The following is a 16537-nucleotide window of genomic DNA, read 5'->3' on the forward strand; positions in this document are numbered from 1 at the left end:
ACCATGCATTTCTCAAGTTCTCCTCCACAAGATGATGTGGCAGGTTTGGTGCAAATATTGACTATTCTGTATCTGTTGGCGGTATGCTGAGAGAAGATACAGATGTGAAATGCATCAGCATATTCAAAAATATTTTTCATAGTTTTAAAATAAAAACAGGGGTATGAAGGAGGGAAAGAAAAGTGGGTTATGTTATATCCTTCTTGTGCTCCGGTAGCGCCCATTTAAAATTGTCATTTTTATTTTCCTAATAGACTTCTCTCCCTTTTGCCTCAGAGCTATTTTAATTGAATTTGCTTCTTCTGTCTGCCATTTAGCTGCGAGCAGCCCTGGCTAAAAACAGTTCCAATGCAATCACAAACCAAGCTGTTTCACTGCATTTCCGGTGTTAAAAGCAGCTGACCTTCGTGTGCTGCTGGGAGGGCAGTGCAGTGCAGTGGGTCCAATGCTGACAGCTGCACACAAGATGGCTATGGGAACACGTGTGCTGAACTTGGATTTGAAATTATTGTAATTGGAATCACTGCCTGTGTTAAACATGGTGGCCATCTTCTGCGCTCATGCGATTTTCAAGTATTGACTGCATTTAGAATCAAATTATAAAATGTTCTGTAATGGTATGATATAGTACATCTGGGAGGAGCATGTATGATGTATCAGTTATTTCATTACTAGGCATAAAAGCACCTTTTTTGAAATTATTAGGGGAGAAAATAGAGGCTATTTAAAAAAAAAGTCAGTGAATGTAGCATTATGAGTATTGGCTAAAACAGGAATAAAGAGATGGATGTCAACATTTAATTTCCTATAATACATATTTTTACGACTGTACAGCTACTAAAACTGTCATCATCTAGTTTGCCAAACAAAGCAGTGAACTGATGCCCTGTTCCTCTTTGTCACCATTTCTGCTGGATTTATGGATCTAATGCTTGGCCATCAGGAATATCTGAACTCGCAAAGCAGGCATACTGTTGCATCATTAACCTGACAGGTTTCCCCCTCTGTTTTGATGGTCCAGGTGTTCACTCATTGGGTTGTCAAGATTAGACCTGTTCTTTTGCAGAAGGAGAGTACTATTTGCTTATGCTGAACCAGTCAGACATTATTCATGTTACAGATTGTTTTTTTTTCTAGCTCTTCTGTGCTTTCTGGGACTCCTGATAGCCTTCCAGGCTTTCAGGCTCTTGAGTGAGTGATAAGATTTTCAAACAGAGGTTTCAAAGCCCCTGTTGCTTCTCATGATTTGGTTTTAAGTGAGAAAGAATGCCTCAGGATAAGTGAGTTTAGTAGCAGCAAGAATAACCTACACGCACAGAGGCAGTGAGGCTCCTTATTTGCATATTTGATAAGCTACTGTAATGCCTAGCTTTATAAACAACACAACTATTAAGGCAGAGAATAGATCTGCAAAATTTCATATAATCATCAGAGGCTGCTGGAAAGCAGGATGTACATTTGGAAGCCTGAATGGAGAAGGGAGCACAGCTGCTACTTGCCCCTGTCCATGCCTTTCACCCCAACTCTCAGGCTCTCATTTCAGCTACATGGTTCTTCCTTTTCACGTGAGAACTACCAAGGAAACCCACGTTGAAGTAAAAATCTGCCAAATGCACTAATGTCAATTTTGGCTATCCCTCATTTAACACCTTGCGATATTAAACTTTTTGGCTGAAACAACTGAAAAGGGCATCTCTCAAAACAGATTTAAAACATGTTCATTTAAGCAAACTGCACGGTCTAGTTCTGATAGTGGAAATCATTGAATCATAGAATTGTTTGAGCTGGAAATGACTTTTAAAGGCCACCTAGACCAACTCCCCTGCAATAAGTAGAGACACCTACAGCTAGATCAGGTTGCTCAGAGCTCCTTCTAGCTTGAGTGTCTCCAGGGATGGGGCATCCACACCTCTCTGGGCAATCTGTTCTATTACTTCACTGTTCTTATTATAAAAACAAACAAACAAACAAAAACTTATTTTCTTCACATGCAATCTAAATCTTCTGTTTCAGACTGAAACAATTTCCCCTTGTTCTATCACAACAGACTCTGATGAATAATCAGTCCCTTTTCTCCTTACAGTTCCCCTTTAGATACTGAAAGGCCACTCTTAGGCCTCCCTGGAGTTTCCTCTTCTCCAGGCTGAACAGCCCTAGCTCTCTCAGGTAGGGTGGTATTCCATCCCTTGCATCATTTTTGTGGCCCTTCTCTGGACGCTCTCCAACAGGTCCATGTCTCTCCTGTACTGAGGACTCCACATCTCCGGGTATTCCAGGTATGGTCTTACCAGTGCAGAATAGAGGGATAGAATCACCTACTGATCATGCTTCTTTGATCATTGTATTGCTTACAGCACCTCTGAAAATTATTTACTAGAACCATACTAGATGTTAAGCTAGCTTGGTGCATTCACAGTGTAATGATAAACATTGGACAAACATTTGGTTTTCTTTCATTGTCACACATACAATTAGTTCAAATTTATTTTATGTTAGAAAATGAACATTACCAAAATACAATGAAAATTACAGGAAAGTAAAATATATATATTATGGTCTATAGAGATTCAAGGAATCATAGAATCATAGAATGGCCTGGGTTGAAAAGGACCACAGTGATCATCTAGTTTCAACCCCCTGCTGTGTGCAGGGTCGCCAACCAGCAGACCAGGCTGCCCAGAGCCACATCCAGCCTGGCCTTGAATGCCTCCAGGGTTGGAGCATCCACAACCTCTTCGGCAACCTGTTCCACTATGTCACCACCCTCTGTGTGAAAAACTTCCTCCTAATATCTAACTTAAACCTCTCTGTCTCAGTTAAAACCTGGATAAGAGTAGGTCCAAGTAGTTTGTACTGGTTTTTCGTGGGTGAGTTTGAGATAAAATGCTAGATTGCTGTTAATAACTAAAAATAAGTTTTGGATTTTTTTTTTTTTTTTTTTTTTTTTTTAAGAAATGTCATACGACTCAGCGTGATTCATCCCATCTCTTCTTTCTATGTTTAATTTTCTTATTCCAGTAGCAGACTGTTGTAACACTCTGCTTCTGCTCCACATGTTGCTGTACTGTTCTTTGGAGCCATGAAGATTGTGCAGAAACAGAAGATGTAAAGGTCTAGGAGGAAAAAGGTTAAACTGAAGCACTCAAGAGGTCCTGGTCACTTTTATTTAATAAAATATATGTACTGTATGGGAACTGCTGAATCATGGCCTGAACCTCTGATTGATCACCTGAGTGAGCAATGAGTCAGCCACGGGAGCACAGGTGAAGGCAATTCAGCTGTGCTGCCAGAAGGGGTGGAGCCTGGCTCTCCTAGACCCATTTAAGAGCTGACTACCTGTAGGGAAGGATCTCTTCTCGAGATCCCTCCTTTGGAGTTTTACAGTGAGCCCAGGACACAGGTAAGCATTCTATCTATTCTCTTTTGGTATAATAACCTGCTTAGCCAAACTCTCTAGTATATTTTTAACTATAGAATCTGTACCTTCATTTATTATACATTTATATAGAGAGACATCTATAGAAACATAACATAAAATAGTATAGGAACTTTGGAAAACTGAGGAAAGGAGTATACAGTGCTGTTGAAGACGGTATTGCACTGTATGACAGTGCTGAGCAAGTGATGAGAATTTAGGTTGGTTTTAGTTTTGTCTACTTATTGGTATTTACAGCTTATCTGTTCCACAGAGCTTGTTTTTCTCGGGTTAGATGCGTTACCAGGCTCTCAACGTATCAAGCTCACCACATGCTGGTACTGGTGTCCTCCAGAAGTCATGTTTAACCAAGGGTTTTCTTGAGTGCCAGAGATGCTGACTGTGTCCTTCATGTCTCCAGCTCTTTTGTTGCAGCTGTGGAGACTGCATGTCTCTTCCAGCTCGGTGGCCCAGAAGATGTCACCTGGAGATGCTTGTCAGGCTTACCTGAAGTAGATGCCCATGGCACAGTTCTTTGAAGCTGGCTTTTCCTCTTGCATTCCATTTTGAATGTGTTATCTCTGTACTCACAGTGTACTCATTAACTGTGTATGAAACATTTGTGATTTCACAAGTGTAGCTATATCTCAGTTTTCTGTGTGCTAAGCAGGTTGTATCTGAAATATTCCTTATCCTTTTAGTAAGCTTTGTACATGGTAAGCAATTGCTACAGTGCAAATTAGTGAGATTGAGTAGGGTACTATGCATTCTTGTGCAACCACTTTGCATGGTGACTTCTCCATATAGCCAACTATTTCTGGTTTTGATTTTAACTTGGCCATCAACCCCGTCTTTTTCTATACCATCTTTAATCAATGAAAGTGTTTTACAAGTTTCAGATACAAAAAAAATCTAACAAGAAGTAGTTAAGAGCAATCAATGAAACACAGATTTCATAACAATCTCGTAGTGAGGATGTTGAGAGAAGGTAGCTACCTGGCACAAATATGTGACACCTGTTCATGGTACAGAGGATGCTGAGGACCTATAAGACAAGAGAACTTTGAAGATGAAATGTATTCTCACAGTAATTGCTCAGTTCAAATTTATATGTACTGTGTGATAACTGCTCTTTTAGGCAGGTTTTCCAGGTGTGTTAATTGCCTGCTGAGCTCACTGAGTTCCCTGATGGGTGAATTCTATGTGAACTTCAGACACCACGCAATGTGATTCCTGTGAAGTTGTGAAGTGGGAATTTTAGTTGATTGACCTAAATAAAATTGATTGTATCAGCTAAGATTTCAGTAAAGGACAATGGGGAACATAATTTTAGCGTTAGAGAGGCTTTGATGAAAGTAAGTGAATAAAATATCCACACCAGTGATGCAGCCTTTGCAAGAGACCTCGTAATCCAAATCTATTTTGAGATCCCAATCAATTGTTGAAAAAAATTGTGGGTTTTTTTTTTTTTTCCTTAGCTTTATAAGTTAGTCAGCAGGGAGTTTAATGTCAGAAGTTCCTACTTTAATCAAAATAATGAACGTGTGTCAGATTATTTGATTTCATGGGAACTGTGGAATATAGAAAACTTAGCTCTCTGCAAGGGGAGAATTTTTATCATGTTATTCTAAGAAATGTTCATGGTAAGGTTAGTATTATTAATTGCAATGTTGTTCTTTTTTTTTAACATAAAACAAACAAACAAAAAAACTGTCTGTGAGGAATTTACTCTAAAACTCAGTTCAGAGTAAAGTACAGAAATGGTTTGACAGTCCAAAGGGTTTTGGCATCCTTTGTAGAACTCAAAATAAGTCAGTACAGTTGTGGTGGAGACTTGAGGCTGGTTCTCCAATGATATGCCTCTTTATCTCCTGACTTTTCAGTTGTATAGAACATGAGAATGAGAGTTCAGGTTTCATTATTCATCTGTATAATCAGTTTCAGATTCCTTCAAAGATTGGCAGAATCCCCCAACGTGGAGATAAAGCAAAACTTTGTATACTTAATGCAAAGCAGAGAATAAGTGGTGCAAGGAAAGACATGGAGATTCCATACCACAAAACACTGCTACAGCATATTTTATGCTACTCATTCAAGTCTATCTGGTGCAGCAGAAATAACAGTAAAGAGTAGTGGTGGTGGTGGAGCTGTGGTGGTCTGGAGATGTCTAAAGGCCAGTCTTGTCTCTCTCAGGGAAATGTTCTGCTTCGAAGTGAGCTCAGCCGTTAAATGTCTTGCCTAGCTGTAGCTGGTCAATTAGCCTGTTTGACTAATCAAAGCGTATGTTACCACAGGCATATCAGCATGTGCATAGCTGCTGATCTGCATGCCTATAGCTACTGCATATGGTTGCCCTTGTCTGGCAGAAATAGCGAAAGGAATATTCGGAGCACAGGCTTGGTGGTGGTCAGGACTGAATGTAGAGGGCAGGAGCAGTAAAACTTGAGGAACACCACCACATTGCTTAACTTTTCCTATGCTGCTCAGCATCTTTCCAGCTCTTTCCAGTTTGGCTCCCCATAACATGAAAGGAACATGGGAGAGCAACTCATTGAAATTATCTGAACCCTTAGAAGGCTATTTTATGCTTCCATTAATCTGACTTGCTTACTCTTCATTTTAATTTTTTCTTCCATTTAAAATAATTTCTGGAGTGTGGATTAGATGCTATATCAAAAATAGTGAAATAACCCAAACCTCCAGAAGTGCGTTCAATATGAAAGTTGAAAGTAGAGGATTTTGGTGCTTTTTATTCCAAACTTAATTCTATAATAGAGTTTTCTGGTTCTTGCAAAGGAAACTTTCTGCTGCACATTGTATAAATGCAACACTTTTTATCAATGCCACCATATTTTTCTTTTGAGAAAGCATTTGCACCTTTCATTATTTTTGCAGTTACATGTCTTCTCATAAGAAAACCATGTCTTAAAATGAAAATAACCCTTTCACAACTGTATTTCACTTGTCTGGAACCTCAAGTATCAATGAAGTTGCACATACAGTGAGCTGTTTTCTTCTGTTAAAAACAGTGATATTTTTTTTGACACCTGCTAACAGGTCCGATGGCAATTGCAGACTTTTCATAAGCAGCTTCGGGGGTCAGAATACTGAAGTACAAGTAGATGTGAACAGTGCTTAGCTTGTGGATGAAACACCTCAATCTCATCAAAGTCCTGATGACCAATGTTGTTTGTGAGCCCTGATGCTGTTACTGTGATCTTATCTTGCAGCAGAGATTCCAGTCCCACTTTTGTTGGCTTGCTATGGGGGAGGAGCTGGTATTAAAAACTTCAAAGACATGGATATTTGGCTGCTCTTACTGGGACCGTGGGACTTTAATAGGAGCTAGAAAATAATATGGTTGGCATTTGAGCAAAATGAGTTTATGTGTCAGAGAGAACATAGTCTGGAACTCTTTTGTTTACAGTCTTTTTGTTAGTAGGTTACTCTTGTATATTGTTTGTAACCACTGAGAAGTGTCTGCCTGTAGCTGTCAGGAGAGGCGCTACAGTGGTCTCCAGATATTTTGTATCCATGTTTGTGTGTTCATTGATTGGGTAAGAGGCAGGAAAGCAGTACGCCTTCCTGGAAAATTGATTTTTGAACCTGCATCATTGCTTAGATTTGCATTTCAACCTTAGGAACTCCAGCATACAAATTATTTCCTTTACCCATAGGCAATGCTGGAATTTCTACACTTATTTTACTAATAAGAACAAATTTTACACACAGAAATTTTATGGAAAAGAAGCCAAGCATCTCTTACAAATGGAAGGTCCTTATACAAGCTTCTGCTTTTTCTATCAGGCTCACCTCTATTAACTTTGCAGGAGTGGTGAGCCAGTGTGATGCCTAAGGAATTGGGGTTGTCGCTGGGCAACTCTGCACTGTGTGCTGGAGCAGACAGACAGATGTTTGCATACAGGCTGTTGGGGGCAACTGAGCAAACCTGCTCTCAGAGTGCTGATTTGGGGCAGCTGTGGTAAATTAAACATTTGCAGTGGGAGGTGCTTCTATGGTAGTCATTATCTGTGAAGCATAAAAGGCTTTTCAAAAGGGTGAGAGGCTGAGATGCCTTTCGTGAGTACTTTCTGGTGCCTAGGACACAAATGTATATCATTGTCATTTGAGAGAGCATAATTTGTTTAGTTTGTTGAAGATGATGGATTTTCTTCTCTTAATGTGACAGTGATGTTTTTATGCTTTTGAGGTGCTTGCTTTTCAATGAGAGATACAAAACCAGATCCCTTGTTTTCTGGAGGTTTGTGTTAATGTGGTCATCAGCTGCGTTAGAAAGAAACAAGTGGAATTTGCTATTTTTCTATCACAGTATACTATCTGCTATGTGTACGTACAATCACAGAATCATTATAATTGGAAAAGACCTGTAAGATCCCCACCATGCCCACTAACCACATCTCTCAGTGCCAATGTCCACATTTCTTGAACACCTTCAGAGACTACAATTCTCTGGGCAACCTGTGCCACCACCTCCCCACTTTGGGAGGACACCCTTCCTTCATGGTATGCCAGTGGATCTTGTCAAGGGGAAGGTATAAAGAGCCTGGATTACAGCTCCTATTTTTCTCACCTTGAGTACTAATAGTGATGGTGAAATGCAGCGGGGAGAAATGTGTCCACGTAAAGAAAAGTGATAGGTTTCTTTATTTCTCAGTTGCACTGTTTGAACCCACACCATTGTTCACAGTGTCTCATCAACTAAAGTGAATCTGAATGGGAGATCTCAATAGTAAACTGAATTTGATCATAGAAAAGAGAATAAGAAGCTGCAGATGTGATGTGGAGGAGCTCACATGAATAAAGGCTGGTGCCCAGCACCACAGCCTAATGCCAACACAGGCTGGGGTGGCTGCCAAAAGAGGTAGCATGACTCTGCTATCACCTCCACTACTCATGTTGCTCCCCATTTCTGTCAGTGCAGAAATATTGATGAGGTCTCAGAAGGAATCACAGTGATCATAGTGAGGAACTGATCAGATTTATGGTCTGTTCTCTCTTTTGTAGTTTTAGCTTGGATGGATTTGCTTGCTTTCTCACGTGGACTCACTAAATGCTGCAGTGACTGGATGAAGGGGACAGGACAGAAGTGGGAAGGAATGGTCAGAAACTAAGGGAAAGATGTGAGCTTTTCTTGGTGTCACAGACCTTTAAATTGGCTGTGAAACCATGGAAGGCTTCAGGACAGGGATGGGACACAGGGAGAAAGGGCTATGGACATAGGCATGTGTTCACTCTTGATGTGAAATTCTTAAATGTGCTTTTTAAACTGTTCTTCTTGTAATACTGTTCATTGTACTTTAAATACCAGAACTTTTCTTAACTGTTATTAACCTTCATTAGGATAAGAGGTGAATTCAGGATGCTGTACAAACACTCATTAAAGTGTTTACCCTACCTGGCCAATCGTGCAGCTCAATAAGATAAATGGTACAAAAACAGTGCAAGTCCATGCTGATTAACCTGACCACAGAGAGTGATTTCATTATAAGTGTCTTGAGGAAGAGGTGTCTTAAATAGAGATTCGTTATGATTCAGAATGTCATTTTTATTTCTGATGGTATTTAATAAATACGTGCATTAAGTCTCCTTTGAGTCAGTAAGACCTTATGCTCAAGGTAAATTCCTTTCTGAATTAGATGGGGCTGCAGATAGTTTTGTAACTGAAATGCAAGACTGATTTTAGTGACATGAAAAGGGGGGAAAGTATCTGCTTTCCTGTTTAATGCACCACAAACAGAGAGAAACAGCATGCACTGTGAGAATGAGAACAAAAAGCTGGTATTTCATGGGCTGAAGTAGTTAGACTCAACAGGAAAGATCTTAGTAAATGAGAATGGCTTATGTTGACCTTAACTGAGGTGGTCACCGTCTAGGAAGTTCTCAGTCACATGGTAGCCAATGGAAAATAAGAGTTGCCCTAGCCTCATTCATTGTTAAAGTGTTTAGGAACCCTAATTAGATTAATTAGTGTTCACTGCATATTGCACATCTGTATTTTTCATTTCCTAGACTCAATATGGATGGATAATATATGGAATTAGAGTACAGTTAAATTATATTAATGATTATGCATAGCAAAAGTAAACTGAAATGGAAAGCCTCATTGAGATAGCTAAAACTAGTTACTATGAAAACTATTTCATGTCTGTTCTGAGTACAGTATCGAGTACATCCCAAAACATTTTAAATTTGTTAGACTTTGGTTACCATTGGTTCACGAAGAAGGTGAAAGATGTACAATGGGAAGTAATCTCTTAATAACCTGGCTAATTCTCTCAGTCAGAAAGTAGCTATATGACACAAAAGTGGCAAAGGGCAAGGTTGAATTAATTGCAGTAAATCATTGCAGGATTTCACTTGTAGAAGCACTGGGGCAAAATTTACTGCCCCCAGAAGTCTTAAAATGGGGTGGGTTTGGCACTGACTGCAGAACAAGACTTGGATTGGAGAACAAAGCACGTAAATCTTGCTTGCATGTGTGTTGTTTTTTTTTTTTTTTAAAAAAAAAAAAATACATGCTGTTTGATCTCGACCAAGACTTAAAGGCAAGGCTGGATATTTCAAAGCCAGGCTGGATGTGGCTCTGGGCAGCCTGGTCTAGTGGTTGGCAATCCTGCCCACAGCAGGGGGGTTGAAACTGGATGATCCTTGAGGTCCTTTTCATCCCAGGCATTCTCTGATGCTTTGTTTTGAATATATTTGGCCTCTGTCATTTGCTAAGGGAAGAATCGTGTCTCACCTGAAGGTTTATGTCTTCTGTATTTGAAGCAAATGGTAAAAGTGGCCAATTAGAAGTATCCGAGCATAACGTTTGCAGTGAGAGAAGACAGAAATAGAAGGTTTGGTCTGATTTCCAAACCTAACCTTCAGATGCTGTATCACAGTGATCGCTCTTAATTATGAGAATTTGGTTTCATTGCCATGCAGAAAGCGAAGCTGCATGAGTCATAGACAGAACAGTTTGCTTTTAATAAAGTGGATACGGTAATAAAAAAAAATCAGTTTGACTCCAAAACCATCTACTTGTCTAGACAGATAGTGCCAAGCCCGTGTCTGCTGAGAAATATCTTCCTAATACTTCTGTAATAATGCTACTACTTTTACAGTACTTCCCATTTTTCAAAGTGCTGTACCCAGTTAATTCACTGTTGGCTGTGCTCGAGACAGCCCTTTGCGGAGTTTGATAGCATTTTTGTGTCTTGCTCTTCTGTAATGTGCTATTTTGAATGCCATGGCCAATCAATTAGGGAATCACAAGAATGTTTTGGGCAGCACTTCCCAGGATTGGTCAATAATTCTTGTCCCAGCTCTTCCAGGGTTGCCTATTCATCCTTTCCTGGCAGAGGCCCTGTGACTCCCTATTCCCCTCCTCTATAAAAAGCCCTTGTTGTGGCCAAATAGCCTTCATAGGCCTGTTTTCCTTATGGCTGCTCTCTCAGACTGGTACCCAAAGGGAAAGTGGATTTGCACCTTTCTCCACCTGTAATTTGACTGTTTTGTGTCAGAAGCCCTCTTTGCCTTTATTCTTTCCTGGCTTTTCATTCCAGAATCTCTTCCTTCCCTCCTCTTGTGGGGCTTTCCCAAGAAGGTTGCCTGTGTCCACTGAAGGGGAGAAAATGAAAAAAAATTGAGTAGAAAAGGGAGGAGAAGGCAGAGCTTCCCACATGTCTTAGCAATTTCCTCAGCTTAGCATCAGTCTCCTGGGTGGCTCTGTTGCTCGTATCTGAAGGAAGGCTGCAAAGAGGTTAGAGATGGACTCTTTTCAGTCATTCCTAGTGCCAGGACAAGAGGCCATGGCCACAACTTGGAACACATGTCATTCCCTCTGAACACCAGGCAGCACATCAATGCTGTGCAGGTGACGGAGCACTGGCATAGGCTGTCCAGAGGATGTGGGATCTTCTCCTTGGAGATCTTTGTAAGCCACCTTGCTGTGGGTCTGGGCACCCTGCTGTGTGTTGGCCTGCTGCAGTGGGACTAGGCCAGAAGGACCCAGAGGGTCCTGCCCGCCTCAGCCACTCTGTGAGTTTGTGATATGGTACACGGAGAGAATTACATTGTTTTGGAGGAGATGATGATAAAATTTCTCTTGTTAAGGCAATGGTGCAGTGTTAATAGCAGGAGGGAGAAGAGTGTTGAATGGGGCTGGAAACTGGTGAACAGATTATGGAAGAAAAAAGAGGATGACCTGGCAGTAGCAGGCTGGGAGGTTTCTGTAGTCGCTGAACTGGAGAGAAGCTGGTCCCTGACTAAGTGGCATGTATGGAGTTCATGTCTAGAGAAGTAGGACATGAAGAGTTAAAAGTCTGTATCCTGGGGGCAAGCAATGCAAGTTGCAAAGCATGATATCCCTTATCCCTCTCAAATTTGTACTGTTTTTAAATAAGTGAAACGTAGGAGTTTAAGAACAAGCAGGGGGCAGGCCAGCCCTTCTCCATGGTGCGCAGCAGGGTTGTGTGTCTGCTGCCAGAGGAAGACTGCCTTGGGCTGAATCAAGCCTAGCATATTTACTTAATCTGAGTCTGAAGCTTGACCTCCAGAAACACAGGAAAACAGCAAAAATGAAGCTATTGTCAACATTGCAGGGCAGGAGGTCAGTCTTGTCTGGCACTGCTCAGGCTCATCATCTGAGCTCCTTTCATCTAAATAGACACTGCTAACATTCCAGTGAAGCATGGGGATTATTCACGTTTCCCACCTATGTGGACGAAGTATGCGTTACAGCTTGCTAAAAATCACTGGAAGAAGGTTTTAAAATAATACTTAAAAACTGCTGATTCATCAGACATTAACTTTCCATGGAGCTCTGTCTGACAGGAGTTGAGCCACGCTGGCCAACTAACCCACTTCAGCATTAGAAAATAACATTCAGAAAGGGAACAAACAACACTCAGCAAGACTGTGAGAGCTATGAGCATTGAAAGTCAGGCCCATATCAGCAATGCAGAGGTACCAGCTACTTAATATCCACTGCAAAGATTTCCTGCCTGAAAAAAAGAGCTTATTAATATCGCTCAATGTTTTGAGGTTAAATCAATGTGCTTAAAGCTTTTAGGTCCTCAGATTAAAGATGCTATTAGATATGCAATGTATCCATAAAAGGGAGCTCAGCATGCTATTTCTGGGGGGCATATCCCTTCTCAAAGGCAACAGATATGTCCCCAAAGCACTGTGACCCTGCGTAAGAGTAGTCCCCCAGCTCACTCTTCAGACTCTTATTTGATTCAAACTCCATCCTTTTCTCACTTTTTCCTCAAACCAAACCTTGTTAACTCTGCTGTATATCTCAGCTGTTGGGTATACTCCCTTGTAAGTCATGATGACTTCCAATGCTCCCGTTGAAGAATATACAAGTTGTTTTATTTAAGCTGCATGACTAGAGCTACGCCCTCTCTTAGCTGATGGTATGCATTTTCCTTCTGAAGCCTTGCGCCTGGTGCAGCACTCCAGATCTGCTAAGTAGCAGATCTGCATTAGGTACAGAGCAACGTGGTTCTGCAGATCTGAGCTACGCAACATCCGCTGCTGAATGTCAAAACCTCTTTCCTTGCTGAAATCCCATGGAGATGTTGCTAATTAAAGGATATTTCTTCCCTCAGTCCTGATTCATAGCAGAGGCCTAAATACAGTTTGGGTCTTAGCATTTAGGGGTGCTCTCAAAATAAAGTTTGAAAAAGGAAAAAGCCTTTATCCATGTGTTCTAGCAGCGTGAGGGTGCTGGGCTGTGCTTCTCCCAGAGGCAGCCAGGACTGCAAAATTCCAAAGTCATTTTCAGTTTTACATTACCCTTTTTTGGGTCAGCAGCCAATGTGTGCTTGGAGCTGCATTTATTTATTTCTGTTTTGGTGATAATGCTGAGTGAAATAGGGGCCACATTTTAAAAGCCTGTGGTTCATCATTGGAAATTAAAAAGCTGATATCACCCCCCCCCCCTCCCTCCCCCCCCCCCAGTAAGAATCTCGCGGGTAAATCAAAGCCAGACTTTGTCAGCACCCAGCTTGCTGGTTTCGAATTCCCAGGCACTCTCCTTATCCGCTCGGGCTGGTTGCAACCGCAGCAGCCAAACTCGCCTACGGAGCAGAATTCGCTTCGCTAAACCACGAACTGCGCAGTTGCTCGGACGCAGGTGGGGATCCCGGTGCCCGGCTGTGACCCTCCCTTGCTGCTGGAGAGCGGCACCCCGCGCTCCCACTCGCAGCCAGCAGCCAGCTTTTACCGCTTTCCGCGGCGTGGACTTTTTTTCTTTTTTTTTTTTTCTTTTTTTTTTTTTTCTTTTTTTTTGGTGCCTTTTTCCCTCCCTCTCTCCGGAGCAGCCTGCACAGACAGCCCTGATTTGCTGCGGAGCGGCGGAGACTCGCTCAGGGCAGAGCCGGGCTGAGCTGCCGCTCGCTGCTGACGCGTGGCCGCCGCCGGGAGCAGCCCCAGCCCGCTGCTGCTGCTGCCGCCCCCAGGTACCGTCCCGGCCCCGCTACGCGCTGTGCCCTCCGCCAAGGGGAAGCGGAGGGTATGCCCTAGAGAGGGTTTTACAGATTGCACCCTTTTTTTTTTTTTTTTTTTTTTTTTAATATATACCCTTTTATATAGACATTTGCAGAGCTCGTTCCTAGGAGCCATTTTTGAAGTCAGCAACCACGGAGGCCCCGGGGGTGCCCTCGCGCCGGGCGGGGAGGGGCGGGAGGCTGTTCGGAGCGGGGAAGCGCGGTGGTGCGAGGGGGGCTGCTAGGGGGCCGTGCGTCCCGTTTTATTGATTTATTATTTTTATTTTACAGCGATTGCCATTTTTATAGCAAACTTCACCACTCACCCGCACATCTCCTTCCCCACCCGGCCTTGCGTTGGCGAGGGGGGACTGTTTCCCTCCCTAACCCCCCCCCCCCACGGGCCGTGGCTTCTGCAATGCGGTGGGTGTGGTTATTGCACGGAGCACGGCGCGGCTCCGGACCGCTGCAGTGCCAGCGCCGCCACCCCCGCCCCCCACCCTCAGCCCCCTCCCGGCTGGCAGCCGCGGGCCTCCCTCAGGGGTTGGCTGCGCCCAGCGGAGCCGCTTCTTGCGGGGACATCGCGCGTAGAGCTCGAGGTGGGCTCCCAGGTGTGCGGCGGGGCAGCGGCGGTGCCCGCGCAGGGCTTCGGGGGGAGGAAAGGAAAACAGCCGAAGGTGCGCCCGTCGGGATGCTTGGTATCACTGATGTGATAATTTTCCCGTTGCGGATGGGTTTGGCTTTGAAGACCCAGACTGGGCATGGAGAGGGGTGCTCTCTCCTTAGGGTTTCTTGGTTTTCATTCGAAGAGCTGAAACTTTACCAGGTACTGAGACGCGCCAGAAAACTCCTGCCTCATCATCGTTACAAGTAGCAAAGTGTATCCAACGTAGCTTTGCAGTTTTCCGATTTTTGTTTTGGCTCTGTTGGTACAGGAGGTCACTCAGGATGATGCTCAGATGTTTGAGCACTGCTTTGCAGTGTGTGGTTGTATTTGAGGTGGTGTAATTACTGCTTGGTCAACTGGATACTTACTGCAGCAAACCTGCTTTAGCAGGAATTTAAACTGGATGATCTCCAGGGGTCCCTTCCAGCTTCTATGATTTTGTGATTCTCTGATTTGCTGAGCTCCGTGTGAATGTCAGTTGTAAGTTGAAGGGAAAGTGCCTACTTTTTTCATCTGAAGTCTTCGCAGTCAAAATAACTGCAAGTCACGGGGCTGCTTTCCAAACATGAGGTGTGCCCTGTGTACATCTGTGATTCTACAGTGTGGCAGTCTGAATACCACCTCATTCCTTTAGCTTTTAATAATTTCAGCATTTTCTATGTCAATAGAAAGCTAAAAGATTTGTGTATGTGTATGTGTAATATATTATGTATATAAATGTGAATATAACTAAGTCTCAAAGCAATTAAACAAAATATATGCTTGACCACTAAACATTGGTCAGATTTGATCAGGCTTACATTTAACCTCTAAAACTCTGGCAATGAGTCCTTTGTGGTGTAGGAGAGGTGAGGACCACCCTGCTGCATCAGGATGTGATGACATCCCCTGTCCTGCCGCACCTCTTTATGCACTCCTATGCACAGATGGATGAACTCTGCTCTTTCTGGGCTGGAAACTTTCAGCTCCTGTGCTGGGATGAGCTCTGCATGGCAATACGGGAGAGGAGAGCCCAAACACTGCACTGGGGTGAAAGCCATGGGACTGCTGGTACTGGATCAGAAAGGCTCCCAGAGCCTTCAGCATGCCACAGACCTGCTCGCTGCAGAGGAAAATCATCATCCCCAGTGAATTGGCTGGCATTAAGCATCCATTGCCTTTGTGTCATCTGATGGGAGCCTGCTTCTGCGGTGGGCAGGTTCAGCCTCTGGGAGGAGGAGGAGGAGGAGGAGGGCTGGGGGCAGCAGGGTGGGGCAGGGCTGTGCCTCTCTTCTGAGGAACTGCAGCAGAGCTGAAGGACTCTAATTTTAGTTTGGGTTTTCTTCTCTCTTCTAAGAAGGAGCAAGTGAAGGTGAAGCTGCAACTTACGTAATTTGTGAATTAAACTGGGTGAGGTCTTTTTCTGTCTGTAGGGGAAACCTTTGATGGCAAAAAGCTGTTGTTTGCAGGGCTTTATTTGAAGGCAGTGGGTTTCTTATATAGGTAATGTGAGCTCGGGCTTTGGGTTTGAGCAGCATGCTATCACCTATGTTTTGTTATCTCTGTTGTCTGGTGCAGTGAGTAAGAGTTCTTTGGGGCATGGTGGGTTCCTCAAACCTTTCAAATGTCACTTGGGTGTATTTCGGGTGTGATGTGAAGTTCACAGTAACTTGTTGAAATGTGTTAAACGTGTTATGTGCAGCGGGCGGCATTCAGGCTTGCTGCATGGAAATCTCACATAGCAGTAAATGGCTGGGTGTTGTCTCAGAGAAGGCACCAAACCATTTAGGAGTGCTTATAAAAGATTATTTGGGGCTCATGAAATGAAGCATCCACCTCATCTCTTGAGCTCCAGCATTTTCAATGTGAAAGCCTTGATAACTGTTTCCCTCAGTGAAGTGCCCCCGGTGTGGCTGGGGACTCCCGTTGTGCCTGAGTGTCCGACGTGTCATATAGCTAACTGGAGGCAGGATTGCA

General features: G+C 43.1%; 1 protein-coding gene across 25 annotated transcripts in view; it reads left to right on the forward strand.

Moving 5' to 3' along the window:
- The window catches only part of EPB41L3 (erythrocyte membrane protein band 4.1 like 3), a 134175-nt gene that overhangs the window by 31705 nt on the left and 85933 nt on the right, over positions 1 to 16537 (forward strand). For 10 of the 25 annotated variants that reach the window (XM_052703437.1, XM_052703440.1, XM_052703441.1 and 7 more), the window contains exon 1: positions 13746 to 13887. The exons of 2 other annotated variants lie outside the window; for them this stretch is intronic. The gene's annotated coding sequence lies outside the window, so the exon portion shown is untranslated. Of the gene's footprint in view, positions 1 to 13456; positions 13563 to 13609; positions 13888 to 15879; positions 15971 to 16537 lie in introns of those variants that run through there. 13 more of the 25 variants (XM_052703427.1, XM_052703425.1, XM_052703426.1 and 10 more) reach the window with 8 other exon arrangements.

This window comes from Tympanuchus pallidicinctus, unplaced genomic scaffold (genome assembly GCF_026119805.1).
Source record: "Tympanuchus pallidicinctus isolate F22 unplaced genomic scaffold, pur_lepc_1.0 scaffold5, whole genome shotgun sequence".
In the NCBI taxonomy this organism is placed as follows: domain Eukaryota; kingdom Metazoa; phylum Chordata; class Aves; order Galliformes; family Phasianidae; genus Tympanuchus; species Tympanuchus pallidicinctus.